Below are 22,230 nucleotides of genomic sequence, written 5' to 3' on the forward strand. Positions count from 1 at the left end.
CTCCCCAGAAGGGAAAAGCTTGTTTCCATATTGCTATCCAGACCACTCCCTTCACTGGGAATTAGGTTGCCTGCTTGCAACAGTAAAATAATTTTGAGCTTATGTGAAAAAGCCATTTGCATCTTGGATGGATTTCACAAAAAAACAGTTCATTGGGTAATAACCAGATTAAACAGGTCATTCTGCATCTCATAATGCATGAAATAATGGATTTCACATTTTTTAATCATCATTTTAATCGCTGATGATGAGACAAGATGCAGTAAGACCAAACTGTATGAATATGTTGATTTAATAAATACATGTGAGTAGCTGTCATTTTATTGACAAAGTCTTGTACTTTGGCTAGCTGTATTAACAATGCAGTTGTCTCTCTATATCAGTTACTTTGTGCTCATTCAATGCTCATTTTGCCTGGCTCATTAGAGATATATTTTTTGATACCGTCTAGATGTATGTTGGTTCTGACAACCATTGTATGTCCCTGAATCACAAAAAAAATCTTTATGTAGAGATAATTAAAACATTCACATGTTTTGTTCAAAGATAAAAGTCATTCAGTACATTTTTAAACTGCTTTTATTCATTTTGCTATTTCTACAACAAAATAATATGTACTCAGATTCAAACAAAATTCTTTGTTTCTTTTTTTAGAGGAGGGTGTGGAGGTAGAGGAGAGGGAAGGGTCATTTCACTGTTTCTACTAAAAAATAAAAAAATAAAGTCAGGAGAAAATTTCATAGATTCCTAAGAAAATGAAAGCTTAAGATTTTCAATCAAACCTCTAATACTACAATACTACTTTATGGAAAACTACTGTCTTTTGCTTTTTTTTTTTTTTTTCTCCCCATCCACACTTTATATGCCCTATTTCATTAATTTAAGCAACTCAGCATGTATTCATGCTGTTCATTAGCAGGGACCAGAGTAAGCCATGGTTTCACTGAGGTAGTCTGATTAAAAACTACAAAGGCATTGAATACCCAAAGTTGTATAAGCTACAAAGTCTACAAAGTCTATGTTACAAAGTCTATGTCAAATGGAAAAAAAAAAAAAAAAAAAAAAAAGTATTTACTCAGTAATGTATGTTAGATGTTATTTTGTTCCCATTAAGTGCATGAGCTTAAGTTTCATTTCTGGACCAGATTTTCATTTCTAACCTAATTGATGAAAGCATCATCACTTTATTTTGCTACTAGCTGAAGCAACATCTTCTGTCTAATGGAAAATACCAACCAAATAGGCATGTTAAAAGACTTCTTCCCACTAAAGAACATCAGTTTCATCTTATTTAAATTGGGAAAGAGTTTTTAGAGATCAAGCTAATTCTTACATCCATAATGTAAAATAAAAAGACTGATACGCTGGGGTCCAATACATCTGTATTGAACAAAAACAAGTCAATGAGAATGAACATCAGCAGCATATTGATAGACTGGGCATGGCATGTCCCCAAGGTATCTCCCCAAGTATGTGACACAGCTGGTACTGGAGGCAAGGAGAATTGGGGGCTGAAGTCAACTCAGCCATGGCAGCTGAGAGCCCCTGTGGAGTGTGTGCTCTGACCCCTCAGCTCCTCCTGAGAGTAACAAGGGGAGTTGTGGGCTGGTGGTTCTTGTTCAGGCATTGGAGAATCCACAGCTGATGCTGGGATGCTTCCAGCAATGGGCTGGAAGGAAAGGTCAATACATGGCCAAGTAGATTCACTTTGTTTTGTACATAAAAACAATTTGGTCTCTCTTTGCCCTGGGGAGCTCATAGATGAAGGATAACAATGCTGTTTTCATGCTCTGCCCTGGTCTGTGGTCTCAATGTTCAGGGTCCAAGGAATGTGAGGATATAAAAACTTGTTCCAAGAAAAGGTGAGTGAGATGCTGGGGGAGAATTGGCAAGGATGTAAACCTGCTAAGTTGTGTTCCTGGTTAGGGCAAGACCACATTGTATTTTAAAGTTTCCACCTTCTTTACCTCCCTATGGGGGCACTGCTAGTGTATACCAGACACAAATATATATTTGAAGTCTATAAACAAAAATAGGAGTGCAAATCTTTAACCTGGGCAGTTACGAGGCTGTAGCTGATTCCTTCATAATGGTAGCCACTGAAGTCTGCCTGTCCCTTTGCTTTAATCCTAACTGAATACCAGATCTACCAGTGGCTTTTCCATTTTTCGATGTAAATTGAAAAAAATGTGCATTATCTTTGATTGTTCTTCTAGGAAAATAACAAAACCAACCAAACAAAAATGGTTGCTTGTTTTACACTTCTTCTTTTACAATTATATCTGAACCTCTGGAGAACACAAGGCATGCCTAAATACTTTCCTCAGAACCAATCTGAACAATTCCTTACACTAAGATACCAGTGGCCATCCATCATGACGCCTTTCCCTCCTTTTAGATCTCTGGTTCAAATATAACAACTCTTGAATCATGCATGTGATGTGTTACCATGTTGATAATTCTTCAGCTTTGAGAGGAAAAACTGGTACAGACCTATTACTATTAGGTGTTTACATCACAGAAAATGGCAGCATAACTTGTACTAGATATGATCACATAATTTTTATTCAGGTTTAATTAAAGAGGTTTGGAGATGGAATAGGAATAGCCACAGACTTTGAGGAAGTCTTGTGAGTTGATGTTGAAAAACTTTTGCAGGGTAATGGAGAAAAAAAAATCCCCTGCATTCCTCTGTCTTGTGGTGTATTTGATCTATGGGAAAAACAAGGATTCTAATTTAATTTTACAGTCTGCAGTGGTATTTTTATGAAGGGTGTGATGCATGCACTATTTGAGGTTTTTTCTCTGTTTCTTGGGTTGCCAGTCTAACACCTTTCACAGGAATTAAATCCTAATTTAAAATGTGGAAAGCCAAGATAATGCCCAAATATTAAGCACTCACAGACAAAAACTAAGAGAAGGCTGTATTCTTCAATTATTTTACCAATATCGCTACATATTTCACAGATTTCACAGAATTTCACAGAATTTCTAGGTTGGAAGAGACCTCAAGATCATCGAGTCCAACCTCTGACCTAACGCTAACAGTCCCCACTAAACCATATCCCTAAGCTCTACATCTAAACGTCTTTTAAAGACTTCCAGGGATGGTGACTCCACCACCTCCCTGGGCAGCCTGTTCCAGTGCCTAACAACCCTTTCAGTAAAGAAGTTCTTCCTAACATCTAACCTAAAACTCCCCTGGCGCAACTTAAGCCCATTCCCCCTCGCCCTGTCACCAGGCACGTGGGAGAACAGGCCAACCCCCACCTCACTACAGCCTCCTTTAAGGTACCTGTAGAGAGCAATAAGGTCGCCCCTGAGCCTCCTCTTCTCCAGGCTGAACAAGCCCAGCTCCTTCAGCTGCTCCTCGTAGGACTTGTTCTCTGGGCCACTCACCAGCTTCGTCGCCCTTCTCTGGACCCACTCAAACACCTTGATGTCCTTCTTGTAGCGAGGGGCCATATTGTCTCTCTCCTTAAATTATACAAAACTTTAAAGGTGATGAAGAGACAAACACACACACACACACACACACAAAAAAAAAAAAAAAAAAAAAACTTGACAGCAGCAAACAAAATCATTTTCTGTATGGACACTACCTGCAGTTGTGTTATCCTTTCCTCCTCTGTCTTCCTCCTCTGTCTGTCATAGGTATTTGCTCTCCATCAATAGGTAACATAATTTCTTTGTAAAACCACCTTCTTTTTCACTCCTTGAAGAGGAAAAAGAAATGTCACTTGCTGCTTTCTGGACACTAGACAATAGATTATTTCCCACTGCTCTGTTCTTTCCCTTTAAATAATTTCAGATGATAGGACTTATTGGGACAACAGAACAGTTCTTCAGACATTTATATTTCTTACAGGCTTGAAGAAATAGGCAGTATCCATCCTTGAATAAGATGTAAAACGATAAAGCTTTTTATATATGACTGAATTTGAAAAGTGGATTTCAAGATCAGCATGCAAACTTAGTAAGAGATATTTATCTTTTAGACAAAAATAATAATAATAAAGCCAACTAACCAAGTGTAAGGAAAACATCCAAGCACAGACCATTTGTATCAGAGTGCTAGGGCCTTTATACTCACAGAATAAGAAGTTCTTCATCAGGCTCATAATATTTCCAGAAATAGTTCCACCCTTAAATTAGTGGGTTAGGAATTGAGTGTTCTCAGTGCAAGAATGTTTTACCAGTTCCACTTATGACATAATCTGCAAAGATTCTGCTCAATGCAAGGGAAAAAGCAAAGTGAAAAAGACAAAACTTATATGTGCGAAACCAAAAAAGAAAATAAACATGAAAGAATAAACAGCTTTTCAGGAAATATTGGACATCTAATCAAAATGTTATGTGCTTTAGACAAAAAATGCTGAAAGATGTGATGATGGGCCAGAACTGTTAAATAACAGTGTCTCGTCCTTATTGCTGCATACTTTAGAATAAATATGCTGTCAGAGAAAATGTATAACTGTTGAAATTGTTACTGCCTAGGAGATACAAACTGTAAGTTTCGGGTCTACTCAATATTAGAAAAAATTAGATTTTCATTTGTAGTTTTTCTGTGTATTCTTTAAACATGTGGCATATATTGAGGACAAAGTGTTGAAATATGTAACATATGTGAAGTTGGAACAAAATACATAGTTCTTGCTTACATTGCCAAAGGTGTTTATTTCATTGTTTTCACACTCTGACAAATGAAAACATATTATTCTGAAAGTAAGCCCCATGCTCCTCTGAAGAACAGTTCTTTGCACCCATACATACACAAATAATCAGGAATGCTTGTAGACATATCTACTTAAAAAAAATAATAATCATCATCATTCACAAGTTTATTGATATTTCTTCTTGAAATAACATTACTAAATGGGGTGAGGAGTGATTTCATAATTTTTTGACAAAATCAGTTGAAATTTTCCACAGTATTTATTGAAATGACATAGTCAGTGATTAAAGTTTCTATTCCATTCCACTTCAAAATAAAGTATTGCTTGTGAGCTAAACATTTTGACCAGCATATTTGCACATGCTTTCTTAATTGTTGACTCAGTGACTATAGAAATAAAACTCGTAAATATACATCATTGTGTGTGAGCTTTAAATCAGCATATCCAACATTTCCACAACAAGACTGAATAATGCATTGAAAGACTCTTACCTTCCTAGTAATACTTTGATTCTGAGGCAGATCACTTTCCTGTACAATGGCCTGTCAAGTCATATAAGCACATATATAGCTGGCTTCAGACTCCAGATTACTGGCTAATTAATGCCATGTATTTTTTCTTTCCTGACCTTGGATATAAAATTTTAAAACTCCTTTCCCAATCTCTAGTGTAGAGATGCTGAAAGGAGCAAGATAAAGATCTGATTTAATCTGTGTCAGCAAGATTGCAGCTATGGTTGTTTCATGTGATTATAAAGACAGATGAAACAAACAAACAAAAAAAATGACCCACCCACCTAGCAAATGTTCATACTGACTTTTTCTTTTCCTTGGAATGATACTTCAGGATAGGATTCCCCATTACATCTGAAAACATTTCAAAACACTTAAAATTTCCTAATCTTCTTTCTCAGCAATTTCATTTTAAGTGCTCCTTTCTACCAAGACATAGCCCTTGAGACAACATTTCTTACAAAAGCAGTCAAGCTAGGGCATTTTTCACCTTTGTGTTTTGTCTTTAGTGACATTGCTGTCTGGCCTCAGCTGTAGCCAGCACATATGCCTTTGAGAAGAAACTAATTGAGACTTGGGAGAAAAATCTGTCATAAGGCAAAAACAGATCTAGTGCTTGTTTCACTTAATCATTTCTAACATTGAAATATCTATGTTAAGCCTATGTGAATCATAGAATCATTTAGGTTGGGAAAGATACTCTAAGATCAACATATCCAACTGTTAACCTAGCATTGCCAAGTCTACTGTTAAACCATGTCCCTGAACACCACATCTACAACTCTTTTGAATACCTCCAGAGATGGTGACTCCCTCCTGGGTACTTCTCTGGGCAGCCTGTTCCAAAGCTTCACGACCCTTTCAGTGAAGGCACAACTTGTGCACTCCCGGCACAACTTGAGGCAATGCCCTTTAGGGGTCTGTCTTGGGACCAGTGCTTTTCAATATTAATTGAATTCAATTAATTAATTGAATTAATGAATGACATATAAGATGGGATTGAGTGCACCCTCAGCAAGTTTGGAGATGACAAAAAGCTGAGTGGTGCAGTTGATACCAAAGAAGGAAAAGATGCCATTTAAAGGGACCTGGATAGGCTGGAGAAGCGGGCCCATGTGAACCAATGAAGTTCAACAAGTCCAAGTGCAAGGTACTGCATCCAGGTTGGGGCAACCCCAGACAGGAATGCAGACTGGGAGAAGAACTAATTGAGAGAAGACCTGCAGAGAAGGACTTGGGGGTTCTAGTAGATGAAAGGCTCAACATGAGAAGTGTGTACTTGAATCCCAAAAGGCCAACTGCATCTTGGGATGCATCAACAGAGGCGTGGCCAGCAGGTCCAGGGAGATGATTGTCCCCCTCTACTCTGCCTTTGTGAGGCCCCACCTGGAGTACTGCATCCAGGTCTGGGACCCCCAGCACAAGAAAGACATGGACCTGTTAGAGTGAGTTCAGTGGAGAACTAGAAAGATGACCATAGGAACACCTCTCCTATGAAGAAAGGCTGAGAGAGCTAGGGATGTTCAGCCTGGAGAAGAGAAGTCTCTGGGTAAGACCTCTCTTTGGTCTCCATTGAAAGGTGGACCATGAAAGGTGGACCATAAAAGGTCCACCTTGTGACCTTTCCATACTTAAAGGGGTCTTACAAAAAAGATGGAGGAGGACTTTTTATTTGGGTAGATAATTATAGGAGAAAGGGGAATGGTCTTAAACTAAAAAGGGATAGATTTATACTAGACATTAGGAGGAAATTCTTCACTGTGAGTGTGGTGAAGCATTGAAACAGGTTGCCCAGAGAAGTTGTGGATGCCCTTGGAGGTGTTCAAGGACAGGCTGGATGGGGCCTTGGCTAACCTGATTTAGTAGGTGGCATCCCTGCCTGGGAACAGTGAGGGGGGGTGGAGTTAGATGACCTTTAAGGTTCATTCCAGCCCAAGCCACTCTATGATTCTATATTTTTATGTTTTCCTGTCTTACCACTTGGTGTCTGGGAGAAGAAACCAACCCCCACCCTGCTACAACCTCCTTTGAAGTAGTTAGTTAGACTGATAAGGTCTCCCATTAGCTTCTTTTTTTCTGAGTTAAATAACCACCGTTCCCTCAGACATTTCTGAAAGGATTTGTTCTCTACACCCTTCACCAGTTTTGTTGTCCCTGAGACCCTGAAATGCACAACTGAATGCAAGCAGAGTTGGTTTGATTGTTTGTTTGTTTGCAAAATCTCTTTTTAATGTTGTTTTTCGCATCAAATACAAGCCAACTGATTTTTTTCTTTATTCAGTAGAGCTAACTCCCTGTTCAGATTATGAGAATACTTCAGAAATAGTTCCTTTCAGCTATACATTTACCAGGAAAACTGTGCAACCACCCACCCTTCCTCACATCTGTGAGTAGTCTGACATGAAATTATGCCTTTTCTCATATTTCCACCAGGTATGCATTCTTCATCCTCTCTGAAAAATCCCTCCTGTAGTGTGTATGTAAACATTTTCCTTTCAATATTATTCCAAATACATCATTTGGATTCATAAATCTTTGTGTTTTTAAAGATTTCCCAAAATTGGTACATTTTTAAGGTTCTAAATCTCTTGCTGTTCAGTAAAAACAGTCCTTTTTAGGTTGGTGGTCTGCATTTCTTCTTCCTCAAATACAGTTTTTAACTGAATGTTTAGAACTAGCCAGAATCTTAAAACGGTCATGTTATTTGTTAAGAGGTCAACCAGCACCAGAGATTGACTCTCTGATAGTGTGATAGTGTAGAGATTGACTTCAAGTCATGTTTATGTACCTATTCACTTCCCACTAATGATCTGGCAGCATTCTTCAGAGCAATCTCCCACAGAATTGTAATATTAGGAAGGTGTTTCTTGTACCTTTTAGACCCAGTGGTGCATTTTTTCATATAGGGACATATAGGCACCTAGTGGCCACTGTTCAGGAACAAATTTTTAATTTTTATAATACTTTCAATCCATGTACTTTTGTTTTCAATATCTTTGTACCAAAAAAAAAAAAAAAAAAAAAAAAAAAACCTCTCCTCAGAATTTCAGAAAGTACATTAAAGCATTCCATGCCTGTTTGAATAACCTGGACATTGTGAGCTGCTGTTTTTAACTCATCTGCAAAGGCTCTAGTTTCTTTCTTCCTCTAACTAATGTTCAGTCAAACTGCTGGAATCTTTTGTTCTGCTTTTACTCCCCCCCTCCTCCCACAACTTCTGTTGCTTGAACAATGCATACAAAGATATCTGTGTTACTCTTCCTGGAAAAGGAACAGATTCTTCAGTCTTGTAGTACTCTGAGAATTTATTCAGTCTGAGATTTTAGTTGTCCCTTGCAAAGATCACCACATTGGCAGCAGAACTGGAGTACATTCACAAAACTTTCTCACTTAGGCTAGTGGGTCAGAGCTCACAGTTCTCTTTTTCTCAAAATAAATAAATAAATAGATAAAATCCTGTTCCATACTTAAGAAAAGCATGAGAATGTCTCACCAGGATGAAATGTGCATTATAAAAGCTAGGTAAAAGTATCACGATGTATAAAAAGTCTTATCCAATACAGAACCAAATGTAATACAGGACAGCAACTTTTCTTTTTTTTTTTTTTTTTCTGAATCTGATAGGGCCTCATTTAACTCAGGTGTGATTTCTGATATAACCATAATTGTGAATCTGAAATTTTGGTTCCATGTTAGAGTCTGAATGCCATCTCTCTGGATCCCACTGCTGAGCCACTTCAATGCTTAATTACATCTATCCAGCAACTCCTCTTATCTCTAAATCTTTGTAGCTAAAAGTAAAATTCAAGAGTTAATTTAATGAAACAGCTTCCTCACTTAAGAAAACATTCAAACTAATTTCTAAACACAGAGTTTCCAAATCAGTAGCTAGGCCTGACCTTTGTAAGTTTCCTAGAAATGTATTATTATTATTGTGGACAGCTTTAATGTAAATAAAATGATCTTAAAGGGAGTCTTTTTAGAGGTCAAACATGGGTTATTTGAAAAGCTGGGACATCCTTTTGTTCTATCAGTTAGAAAGTAATCTGAGTAATTCCAGTGTTTCACTCATACAGCTCCTACCACCTCTGTTTTTCCATTCCACTGGCAGAACGATTTCATATTTCACATGTAACCCATATGCACAATTATAATTTGTATACCTTTCAGCTGACTTTATGGAGTGAACTGATTTAACTTTTCCTCAGGAAAAGGCACCATAAAAGTAGGTGTTGGTATGCTGAGTTCAAGTGTTTTTCCTCAGAGTGAGCTATAGCAGTTCCTGCAGGCACTAGAATCTGATAAGAATAGAGTTAAGATTCATTTCAGATTTCACCTAGAGAGATTTGTTTCCTTGTACAGAATTTGTTTTATTTATTTATTATTTTTTTTTTTGCTTGACATTGAGCACTGGTTAGCTGCTTCAGGACTTTGCAGGCCTCGAATGGTCTAGTACAACTCTTGGGTAAGTAATGTTTCAGTCTTCTGTAACAGTGCCACATTATTTCTTTCTTTGTTTTTTGATATTAAATAATTAGGCTTTTAGAAACTTTTTAACTAGTTCCATAACAAATACTAATTGCAAAAAGCAGATACCATTTCATGTTTCTGATAGCACTGGAGCCTCTCCTGTGTTACGTTTCTTTACAATTAGGAGGAAATACATGCTAACAAAAGACTGGCCTTTCAAGCAAGAGCTGTTCACAGTATAAGAATTAGCTCTGCGTTGCCAAAGTTCTGGATTTGGTGGGTTCATTTTTGTTTCAATTTAGCATAGTTGAAAATGTCTTGAAAGGAATTTGGAAAGATGTCGTATTTTTTTAAGAGAAGCTGTCATTTACAGAGAAACTTCTTAATTTCTTCTGCCTTGAACATTGCTTTGGTATGGACTTGGTGATTCAGATTCATGATTCAGTATAATGGTATAATTTTTTCTATCATCAGGGTGGTATTTTTGATTTCATTTTAGAAAAGAGAGGAATCAAACATTCTTTCCCTTCTTTTATTCTTTTTTTTTTTTTTTTTTTTTTTTTTTTTTTCCCTGTTCATATCAGGTATTCTTTCCAGCCCTAGGTCATAAACAGCTTGTAAAATACTCTGAGGTGATGCAGTTATGGGTTGCTGGAACCCTGATCATCTCATACCTCCAAGCATTTATGGTCTTTTCTTGTCCTATATCCACAGATTTGATAAAAAAAAAAAAAAAAAAAAAAAAAAAAAGGAAATACTTATGAGTCAAGTCATCAAGTCAATAAAGGTCTAAATCAAAAATCTATGAAATCTTGAAATCTTTACTGACATGTTAATGTTGTCCTTTCCATTTCTAAACATACTTGGAGCATTTCCTGTGATATTAATTAAACTTTTCTCATACTATTTCTGCCCATTAGCCTAGGTGACTGTTCAGTCAATCAAAATTTGAGGTTGTGAGGGGGAAGCTGCAGTGTTAGGACTACCCCTCACTCCAGTTCACATGTTGAATCTCCTGAAAACAGACATTTATCCAGCCCTGGAATAAACAGTCAGGTCTTCATTAACTTCAGGGAACTGTCTTACTTCATACCACTTGAGGCTCTTGCCCCATTGACCTTTAAGTAGTAACCTTTTTTCAGAAGTGTTTTATCATTCTGGTCTAAATTTGAACTCATTTTAATTACCATTACCTAAAACCCTTCCTTTTTTTTTTTTCCTTTTTTTTTTTTTTTTCTAGTGGTAGCTAGTTTTGTTTTGTTGTTCTTAATAAGAAGTGTAGTTTTCTTTTCTCCTCTATTGAATTTTATTTGAAACTGTCGTTACCAGGGGCAGCAGCCAACTCAGCAATTGCCTCTTAGAATACAGATTTGACTGGGCTTTGTGGAAGAAATATAAGTATGAGGCCTGGAAGCAAGCTCTTAGCTAGGCCTGCTCTTACAACAGGATCTTTTGTCCTGCCTGTCATGGAAGTCAGGTATGTGGATCGTTGTGATGGTGGAGAAGCTGGAGTTATTTAAAAATGAAGAAAACCAGAAAAGTGACCCTTTGGATTCTAAATGTGGAGATGGAGCAGCTCTATTAGAGCCTCTGAATCTATTAATGCCTCTGTTTTGTAGCTAGCAGGTCAGCATTCCTTTCCCTGATCTTTGGACTAAGGCTGGTGGCAATCATTGCTTACTCTAGAGGAAAAATCCAGATACTATTTTTGTTTTAGAAAAGAAAATTCATCCCATACAATGGAAGAAATGATATCATTATTAATTAATTAATTAATTAATTATATTTATAAAATTATTTTTAAATTGTATTATATTTATATTATTATTGTTATGTATTTTATTTTAATTTTATTTTAAATTATTTTTTAAATTTATTTTAAATTGTGATATTTTTTTTCCCATGGATCTCAGTTCTTTGTCCTTGCATTGCAGAGACATATAGGTTGTGCTAAACAAGTCCCCATAAAATTTTTTGCAATGCAGCTGCTCTTTACTTTGGCCATTTTACAAATGCACTGAAGATGTGGTGACATAAGGAGAGGATCAAAATTCACCTTCTCTGTTTTGAAAGATAAAGCAGCTTGACAGCACTTTCTTGAACAATCTTGACGGATCTCTAAGACAGTTGTGGAATTTGACGCCTGTCTATCTCAGAGCCAAGTCCACAGCAGCTGCTGTAGGATCAGAGAGTTGTCACTTAGTCCTTTCTACCCACCTTTTTGTGCTGGATACTTTCCAAAACAGGAGAGAATTCAAACAAGCCTGACAGTATTTCAGGTTAGTGACTGCTCCTCTGCAAGCAGTTACAAACTCTTCAAGGGAAGAGCAGCAGATTGCTGTTATATTGACAAGCTGGTGGAGTTACTCAGCACAATGAAGTCAGCCTTAGCAGCAGCTCAGTGGAAAACAAAAGATTTACAAGGGTAGAAAAATCAGAATCAAAAGACCTTTCCCTTGTCAGTTCATGGCTCAGCCTCAGGCTTGAGCCCAAACCATGATGTTTCGTGCTTCCCTTCATGCTGTCAACTATTTCTAGCTTGGAGCAAACCAAGAAGCAGCCACAGTTTTAAGCAGTGTCTCCCTTATGATGAGGACCATATGAGTCTCACATTCTCCCCTTCTCCTAAATAGGATGGATACAGCCATCTTAAAGCAAGTGGTAAACAGAGAACCGGAGCTCATGGCTCTATGCATGGTTGTAAGTGACAGCATGTGTACAGGCAGGAGGTGCAAGACTGTATGACTAGAAGCTCAGAATTTAATGTGTGCTTTTCTCTACTTGTGGTTTAGCTTCTAGTTTTTTATTGATTTTTGTTGTAAGCTGCACTTTGAATTCATTATAGCTTTGGTTTACAGTTTATAGTCAACAATATTTTAAAATAATACATCTACATAGTCCTTCCATACCTTCTACTGCTCTGAAAACAAGCCTGTTTTCAGCTTGAATAATATAAACAACTGTTTGCCCTCAGACTGCTCTGTCACTACAGTTAACCTGGGTCACATTAAGTGGTGTGACATGGACCTAAAGACAAATTTATGCAAACTCTTTTCATTATTGACAAGGAAGGTGTGGTTCCAGCCTTGGTAGGATCTTCATATAAATAAGATGTTTGTATTGAGTCTTTCCAATCAAAACAAAATGACAAAAAACTTTCTGAATCTAGCTGAGGTTTGAAGTTTGAAGTTTGCTTGTAATGTGTATTTGCAGTAATTTTAATGATGGAAAAAATACAGGATATAATTCTGAAGCTAAGGAAGATGAGCAACGAGAGCAGAACAGTTGATAAATCAACAGATTTGACCACACATTCACATTCATACAACCTTGCTATACACTCATGTATACTGGTACGTTTACACAGTCTTGCTCTTGCAATTTCCAATTAATGCTATTTATGTTGATTTTTGTTTTTTTGTTTTTGTTTTTGCTTACAATTTTAACTATTCTTATCAAAATCATCTTCCTTTTGTCTCTATTTCAGCCTTCTGTCTCTTCCAGAAGGTGCTTGTCATTTAATAAAAACTGTGCAACATATTTGTCGAGATACCTGTACCCCAGCTAGCAACAGTGATTGGCTGAAAGAGTATTCCCAAATGGGTCAAGAAAGCACAGCCGAATTTTGCATGTTGCCGATTCTCATCTGGCTATTCTCATCTGGAGATCCCTGTTGGGAGGGACTGAGAAAGGTTCTGCAGATGCACTGAAATTGGTTGGTTTTCCATACCTGGGTATATAAGACATGTAGTGGTTCTAAAGACAAAGTTATCTACAGCATGGTTTGAAAAGAAGGATCTAAACAGTATCCCTGTCTAGAAAGATTTACAGGTCCAGCTTTTAAATGGGAGTGGCTTTAGAGCACATTGGTGGGTTTGAAGGCTGGGTAGATAGAAAACTTCACTTCCCAAGAATTGGTTAATATCAGTCCAAGTTTCTGATACTAACTGGTGTTATTATTTAATATCTGTCTTGGAGAGTAGGTATTAAAAAAAAAAAAAAAAAAAAGTGCTGTCCTTTTACAAAGTGAAGACAATACCATTCTACCATTCTTCATGTCTGAGATAGTCGAGATAGTCCCAGAAAGCATGAAGCACTGGGCAGTGGTTCATGCTGTCCCTAAAATCCACTGAGCTGGGATCACAGACCATTTGTCTGATGATAAACCAAGCCCAGAGTGACCAAATCTGTACAGACCTATTACTGCTGGCTTCTTGATTATTAGGACCTCTTCCTGTGGATATTCGTATAACACTTGTCTACAAGATCTTTTTTGTCTTACAGGATTTTCTAAGCACTTTTTTCCCTTAAACTTAGTGCATGACTAATTCTGATATTGGTTTTTATATCTTTATATGTCTGAGTACTTTCAAAAAAAGGCAGAGTCTGTCTCCAGCTGTGTATTAATTTATTTAAACTTCAAATTCTCATATTTATTCAATTTATATTCAGAAAATATAATGTTTATTTTGGAGAATGTATCCTATATTTTTATATGTTAAAGACAGCAAGGCTGCTTTAAAATTCAGCTCAAGCTAAACTACAACTGTTCATCTAGGGTTTCCTTCATATATTTGATATAGGTTAATTTGAATACTATTAAATTGGCCTGGTGGATGTATCTGGTGCTCTCAAACCTTGTCAGAGTCTCTGCACTCAGTCACATTTACATCAGTACAAGCTGGGGCATGTTCTAACTTAAAAATTAGTCCAGTCAGAAACATAGTTCTTGACAAGATGTTTCTTGTCACAGTTCTTGACAAGATTTGTCAAATGATTTTTCTCATTAAGTTCAATTTGTGTCTTATACAAAGTTCCCTTGGAGATATCTGTTTTCATCTTTCTCCATTAATAAAGAGTACATAAAGAGTATAAATAGTATTTTAATTTATCCCTGGGGAACTGCAAATCTGTAAAACTGCTAATTTCTCAACTAGGTTCTTCCAAGGACTTGAGCTCTTATGTAAAGCGATAAGATGAACATCACATTTTAAACAGATTTTTTGTTTCTGTGCTTCTGTTTTAATTGGACCAAAGTAAAGAAGAAAAATAATGAGCAGAGATTTTTGGTTTTCATTTGTATCAGGAAAAGAGCAAAAGACTTAGCATCTCTAGGATATAGGAATATGTAGAAATCAATCAGGAATTGTAGACTGGGAGTGTTTTGCTTCTTTTCTTATAGCTACATGTAGCTCCTATTGTTACTCTCTTCACTCAGCTTTGACCATGCTGGTGCATGGCACACTGCATTGGGGCTGGGGGGCACTTTCATTCCCACTGTGTATTTTGGGTTGTCTCAAAAAAGAGACAATACTCCTGACAACTCCAGATAGGCCTTCTGTGGGAATACATTCCATTTTGGCTATTTGCCACCTCTATTGCCACTTTCAGGGGCAGGGAAGGAGGTTGTGGGGAGCCAATCCAAACTCCTTAGCTGCCAACAAAATCCTATTTTCCTCCAAAGCATCCCTTGAGGGCCCTGAGGAATGAGGTAGAACAAGCAGGAAGAAGTAGAAAAAAAACAGCCTGGGGTGCAGGCCCTCTATTGTCACTTTTCCTCTTGTATGAATGAAAAAAGGTTTTCCTTTAGTCCTGTTTTCCCTTTGTGCTTCTCTCCTGCAGCAGAGTTATAGCAGGCATTATTTGCTATCTTCCCTTACTGCCCACAGTGGGTTCACTGTGATGTATGGTTTTTGTTTATTCAGAAATTGTTTCATAGTCCTTCTTCAAAAATTGATTAGGAACTATTCACAGCACATTAAAACTCATGAGACATTAAGCTTCATGTAATACTTCCTGAAAAGTTCTGGCACCTAGCCTGTGTTTCAGGAAGGAGTTAACCAGGGATACACAAAGGGAAAGTGTATACATAAGGTCGTCTCCACCTTTCCCTTTGCAATAACAAAGCACAGACTTCTTCAAGTGGAAACTTGAGAAAGTCATTCATAAACAAGTCTTTCATAACTTATCACTACCTTACATATTATGTTCTACAGGTCTGACAATGCAATCCCACTCTCTCTTAATTTTTATACCAAATTGAGAATGTAAAAGGTCTGTCTAGATTTCCTTCAGCTTTTCCTCCTACTATTATTCAGTCTCTGTTTCTTCAGTTGTTGCTAAGCTGCTGGAACATGCCTAAAATGTCACTAATAGAACTTTCATATTCATAGTGATAACATTCTATCACTATATTCATAGTGATAACATTAATGAAATAGAATTTGCAATACAGATACTGCCACAGACATATGCTGAGGCAGAGTATTGAGGCTCATTTTAGAAGCTGTAAATTATTACATAACTATAAATTCATTTCCATTAATGCATTAATGTTGTGCCACACATAAGTAGGAAAAAAAATAAAGACACCTCAGCTTTCTAGAGCAGTTATCTTTATATTGTCTTTCTTATAAACATGAACACGCTGATGGTCATGGTGTTTCTACAGCTATTGCTTCTATCTGTGACACATACAACTTAAAATGAAAATCCAGTTCCTCAGCCCTTTAGTTGAACTGTAGATTCCTGAGTGATGTTTAATATTTTCACTTTCATGTGTTAGTACCTCTTATAAAAACAGCCTGGCAAAATCACAGTCTGGTAGAGACTTAGCTAGTACTAATGACTAACAGATTGTTTTCCTTTACTTAATCATGTTCCTTCATTGAGACATCATAATCTGTCTTTCATAAGACATAGGAAAGCCAAGTTCTATCAGAGCACAAAGGGGAAGCAACATTAACTCCAAAGGAGAAGAAATCATTCTCTGTAGGTCCTCAGGCCAGTATATCAGACAGTTATGCCTAAAATACAGCTATTTTCTGCCAAAGTTAATGTTTCCACAGATATCTTTGAAGGTGTGTAGAAAATGCTTCCCTTTGCTGCAATTTGTAATATTAAGAATTACAATGGCAGCTGAAGAAGAGGCACTCTCTCACTTCTTTGCACAATTTATATGCCCATCTTCTTCCAGGTTTCATGGGTGGACTGCATAAATTATTATCTCCATCCATTTCCTCTTAGTATTTTCTGAGGCTGAAGACTAGAATGGAGCAATGATGTCTGTATATCTTCAAATAAGAATATTTTACAAAATAGTCTATTTCATCGTAGAATCATTGAATCAGTAAGGCTGGAAGAGACCTTCAAGACCGTCTGGTCCAACCATCCCCCTACTACCAATGTCACCCACAAAATCATGTCCCTAAGCACTAGGTCCAAACTTTTCTTGAACACTCCCAAGGATGGTACTCCACCACTTCCCTTGGCAACCCATTCCAAAGCCTGACTACTCTTTTTGAGAAGAAATGTCTCCTAATTTCCAACCTAAACCTTCCCTGGCACAACTTGAGGCTATTCCCTCTAGTCCTAGCACTAGTTACCTGTGAGAAGAGGCCGACCTCCAACTCCCCACAACTCCCTTTCAGATAACTGTAGAGAGCAATAAGGTCTTCCCAGAGCCTGCTCTTCTCTAGGCTAAACAACCCCAGTTCCCTCAGCCGCTCCTCATAGCACTTCTGTTGCAGGTCCTTCACAAGCTTCATATCATATTTCAATTTGTGCTCTTAAACTCTTCTATTCCCACTCTTTCCCACTCTGTATATGGTATTATTACATCTGTTTAGCACAAAGTCATGTTGCTCAGCAGTAAGAAATTAAATATTTGAAGGCTTTGATTTTTTGGACAAGGTCCAAACCAGAATAAGAAAAGCTAGAAAAGAAAGCATATCTAAAATGCAGTATGTTCAAGCTACAACCTCTTTTAGTAACCAAGGAACAAGTTGCTGAGGGTGATCTGAGGCCTCTGTGCAACTTGTGTATGCTATATAATTTCAAGTGAGACAGAGAGCACATAGTTATGAAATGGGAAAACAATTCAAATCACTAGTCTGAGATAAACTTCAGCAGTAAGCCAATAGGCACTGGATGCTGTAAGTTTTATATTAGCTGCACTCTCCAAAAATTCTTCTTGTTATTTAAATCCCATCCCTTTATGATACAACACAGTTAATATTAACTTTGAAAGCAGGGTAAGATATCATGAAGTGTGCGTTATTGCTTGGAGAAACTGTTTCATTTAAAATGATGAATAAAAAGTATTTAGTTTGTTTATTTTTCAAAACATAGGTTTTACAGAAGAATTAGTCTTTTTTTAAGAATCAATCTGTTGAAAAGTGTAATTACTTATAAATGAAATAATAATGTTCATACAAATTTGAGTCCAACACTCACAAGGACCCTTCTGCAGGATGTCTTGTTCATTGATACAGCAATCCTTTCTATAGAACCATCTATTCCACCTGAAATTCAGTTTGAAATTGAAAATTAGGTCTCCTTTTAAAACAAACACACAAAAAAAAAACACCGAAGAGAGAATGAGTCAATATGCCAACTCACAGCTGATGATTGATGTAAGGATGATGAACATTCATAAGTGTGCAGACAGTGATGTTTCTGAAAATCTTGGTCAGTCATTGGGTATGATTTCTTTAGGTATCTCCATTTTTGGTTATACAAATTAAAAAGCTGTAGAGTAGCTTGAAATCCATTATAACTAAGGCCATGCCTACTTACACTGGAACAAGTAATCATGAGCACTGAACTAAGTGGCAGAAACTAACTTACATACAGAGGAGAGATATATTAACTTCCTAAAACTTGTCCTTAAGTTGAGATACCTAAAGACTGACTGCAGGAAGAATGTGGGCACTGTTAGGATTCATTCTTAAAAATGCTTATGCAAGTTGGGTGCCTTCAACACCTTTGGGCATCTACACACCTTCATTCATTAATCTGGAATACATCAGGAAGCTTTCTGAGTACAGGAAAACAGAAGTATGTATGCTAATACTAGGAGCTGTAAAAGGAAATGCCTTTCGTACATTTTCTCAGGAAGCAACAGAAACTGTCTCAGAGATGCCTTGCAAGCCAAAGACAAAAGAATGTAAAATGTTTTTATCCCTGTTTTTGGACAAAGAAAAAGATACAGTAATAGTAACTTTGAAAAAGATCTGAAAGGTCTATAGTCTAGCCCTTTACAGACAAGTATGAGGTTGTATAACATCAAGTAGGCAAGCAGTGATATGGAAATAGTACAGAGTAGTATTTTTTTAAATACAGTCATTACATTAATGAAAAACTAAAAAAATCAGGCACCTTAAGGGATTTTTTTTTCTTTTTCTTTTTCTTCTTCTTTTTCCAGAATTTCCTTTAAAGGAAAAAAGTAGGGGAAGAAGAAGAAGAAGAAGAAGAAGAAGAAGAAGAAGAAGAAGAAGAAGAAGAAGAAGAAGAAGAAGAAGAAGAAGAAGAAGAATGCTGTCTCCATCCCATCTCACTGAAACCCTTCTCACCCTCCCTCATGGCAACAAATGAAGTTTCCGGGATTATACAGCAAAGTAGCAGCTGTGCAGCCCCTCCTGTCATACCAAGCATTTCAATGTAACGTCCACTAGCTTGGAGAAGGTTTCTTCAAACCAATCAACATCAATTTTGCAAGAAGAAGTTAAGACATTGACCACATTTGAAGTTTCATTTTCATGAGCCATGAGCAAAAGAAAAAGACTTACAGTTTTCCTATACTGGCTGTGTAATAAAACCACCCTACAGCGAAAATATTTAAAACTTGGCTATGATGTCACCAAGTACAACAATCAAGTACATTAATCACAACACAAGTGTCTCCTCAAGATTATTTTAGAGGTTCCATTTAAGCAACTGTACACCACAAGACATAAGAGGTGTGTTGTTAAAAGAAATGTATTTGAGCACTTTTGAGCTGTAAAAATTTGTTTTATCCCTTATCTGCTTGGCTTATGCCTAGAAAACTTTATATAAATCTACCAAAAAAGTCAGTGTGGCTTGGACAAAATCATCTTCAGCAGTCAAAGACTGTCCTATATTACTGATGTTTGAAATTCTTTTCAAAATGTGTATTTCCTCTGTTTCAGCACCCCTTTACCCTCCTTTACAAGACCAAACAACAAAGTCAAATTGTGATTGTTATCCTGGATATTTAGTCAAAATGTCTTCATGTTTTCCTAGTATGTGTTTACATATGTACATATATTTATGATAAAAGACTGCTGGCAGGATAGTAGTTGTGAGAACAAATTAAGATATTGAATGGTACAAAAGCATTATAACAGCATTAAAGAATCACATCCAATAGAGTGTTTACAGATGGGCCAGGTTTGCTTGTGAGCTTTCCAAGTATTTGTGTTCGATTTCATTGCTGCAGCAATGAAATATTTAGTCCTTACTAAACTATTATCTCTGGCATAATATTCTTAAATATGGAATGACAAAATGAGAAGGATACCACTTAATATATAATCCCATACCATAATACTTAAAACTGACTAAGTAAGGGTATTTCAGTACAGCCATCACAAGACATACTCTCCTATGAAGACAGGCTGATCTCCTGTGAAGACCAGCTAAGGACGTTGGGGTTGTTCAGCCTGAAGAACTTAATATTTAAAGGAATCCTACAGGAAAACTGGGAAGGGACTCTTTGTCAGAGAGTGCAGTGAGAGGACAAGGAGTAATGGCTTTAAATTAAAAGAAGGTAGGTTTTGATTGGATATAAGAAGGAAAATCTTCACTCAGGGTGGTGAGGCACTGGAACAGGTTGCTCAGAGAAGCTGTGGTTGCCCCATTCCTGGAGGTGTCCAAGGCCAGGCTGGATGGGGCTTTGAGCAACCTGGTCTAGTGGGAGGTGACCCTGCCCATGGCAGGGGGGTTGGAATTAGATGATCTCTAAGGTCCCTTCCGATCCAAACCATTCTATATGATGCTATACTGAAACTGTCAAAACTGAGCAAATATAACTTCCTGAAACTATGATATGTGAGCCATTGCCATTCTATTTACTGCACTGAAGATGGCAAAAACACTGAACCACAAAAAATTCATGGACAGGGAAGGAATATTATGTGATTTTCATTTTCAGGCAGCCTGCACAGATTCTGGAAAACTGTAACCAGAAGTTAATGTGTGATAATCTTTTTCAATAATGGTTGGCTTTGCTGTCATCTGAGATTGTCCAGAGAGGTGAGAATGAGAGCAGTCCTTTCAAGAATGCCGCTACAGTAGAGCCACATGAGCAGACTCATTTGGTGATATTGTGTTGGTTAATGACACTTCCAGACACGACGGTGGAGAACAGTAGGGAGTGAACAAGATGTCCAGAAATGATGACACTTTGTTATGTAGCAATAGATAGTTAAGATCTGAGTAAACAGCCAGTGAACAATTTCCACTGGGATCACAATACTAGGAGGTACACTTACTCCTGTGACCATTTAGATCTGAAATAATATCAGAAGTGTAGATACTACTCTCAACAAGGGCTTCTGTAAATTCTCTTTCCTGACTTAAGCTTTTGAAAGGCAGGCAGTTAGGCAGCTAATCAAAGCCAGAGGTCAGTTCATCCCATCACAAAGGCACCATGGTTTTAGGTGCCATGAGTTGTAACTCTATTGAATTACATTGCTGTAAAACCATCACCAGTGAGATGAGAATTTGTGTAAAAAATTCTGAGTGCAAGAAATGAGATTTAGGTCACATCAGTTTCTAAGAAGTGCACAGCCTTGTCCAAAGGCAACAAAGCAATACACATCACAGAAAGGCTTTTTTTTTTTTTTTTTCCTTGTATCACTGTAGCAGGCAAGGACACTTTTTAGAGAAGTAAGATGATATAAGATGATAATAGGAAACTATGATACAGTTACCTAAAGCAAGGTGACTGCTAATGTTGTCATATCCTATTTTGTAGGCATGACAGTTAATAAGCCATTGCAGTGACCCTGTTCTCATTGCCAGACAAGCATTTGGAAAGCCATAAGATTATGCCTCCACATAGGGCTATAAGTACTGACATTTTTTTCATATAACATTCTGTTCTAGTTCAAGATGTGAGAAACTTGGCATCTTATGGCACAGCCTAATCAAAGGAACATCTTTCTACAGAGCTGGTTCACCCAGTAAAGAGGGTCTTCGAGGCAGCACACTAAAGCCGAAATTCTTGTAGTAGAAATTACATTTTTTCTTACAACATGGTTTATATTTAATTTGTCACATAAAGAGTAAAATTATTTCTTATGAGTGTCCTCCTCGTATATTCCCATACACACTGTACCTTGTTGCCGGGGGTGGTGGCATGACAAGGGAATTAACTGCAGGCCATGTGGAGCCCACTTAGTAAGAACAGCTGGGCTGACTTGTTTTAGAATTTATTTCATATCCTACATGTGAGACAATCTGAAATGCTGCTCTACATGCATAGTTTCAGCTTCCTTACTTTTATTTTTTGGATGACTTTGTTTTAAGTACACATTATAAAAAAGAAAGGGGGGGGGGAAGCATCAGTTTTAACTGTAAATTGCTAGCAAATCGAGTGGTAAGGTTATTACCAAGTAGTTAGCTGCTCATTATTTTGACAGGAATGGGCTAAATAGAAAATCTTGTAGTGTTACAAGATTCTTGAATGGAGGGGAAAGCATAAAGAAGAGTAACCTGGGAAAAGAAGAAAAGAAAGAAAAAAAAAAAAAAAAAAAAGAGAGGGAGTT

The 22,230-nt window shown here is 37.2% G+C and overlaps 1 long non-coding RNA gene across 1 annotated transcript; it reads right to left on the reverse strand.

The window, feature by feature from the left end:
- Window positions 1-821: 821 nt before the first annotated feature.
- LOC137850196 (uncharacterized) lies at window positions 822-5,385 on the reverse strand. The gene is made up of 4 exons (XR_011092345.1): window positions 5,168-5,385; window positions 4,094-4,228; window positions 3,603-3,715; window positions 822-3,477 (listed from the first exon to the last, which is right to left on the reverse strand). It is a non-coding gene; the product is annotated as an uncharacterized lncRNA (long non-coding RNA).
- Window positions 5,386-22,230: the final 16,845 nt, after the last annotated feature.

The sequence above is a fragment of the Anas acuta genome, chromosome 1, assembly GCF_963932015.1.
Source record: "Anas acuta chromosome 1, bAnaAcu1.1, whole genome shotgun sequence".
Classification (NCBI taxonomy): Eukaryota; Metazoa; Chordata; class Aves; order Anseriformes; family Anatidae; genus Anas; species Anas acuta.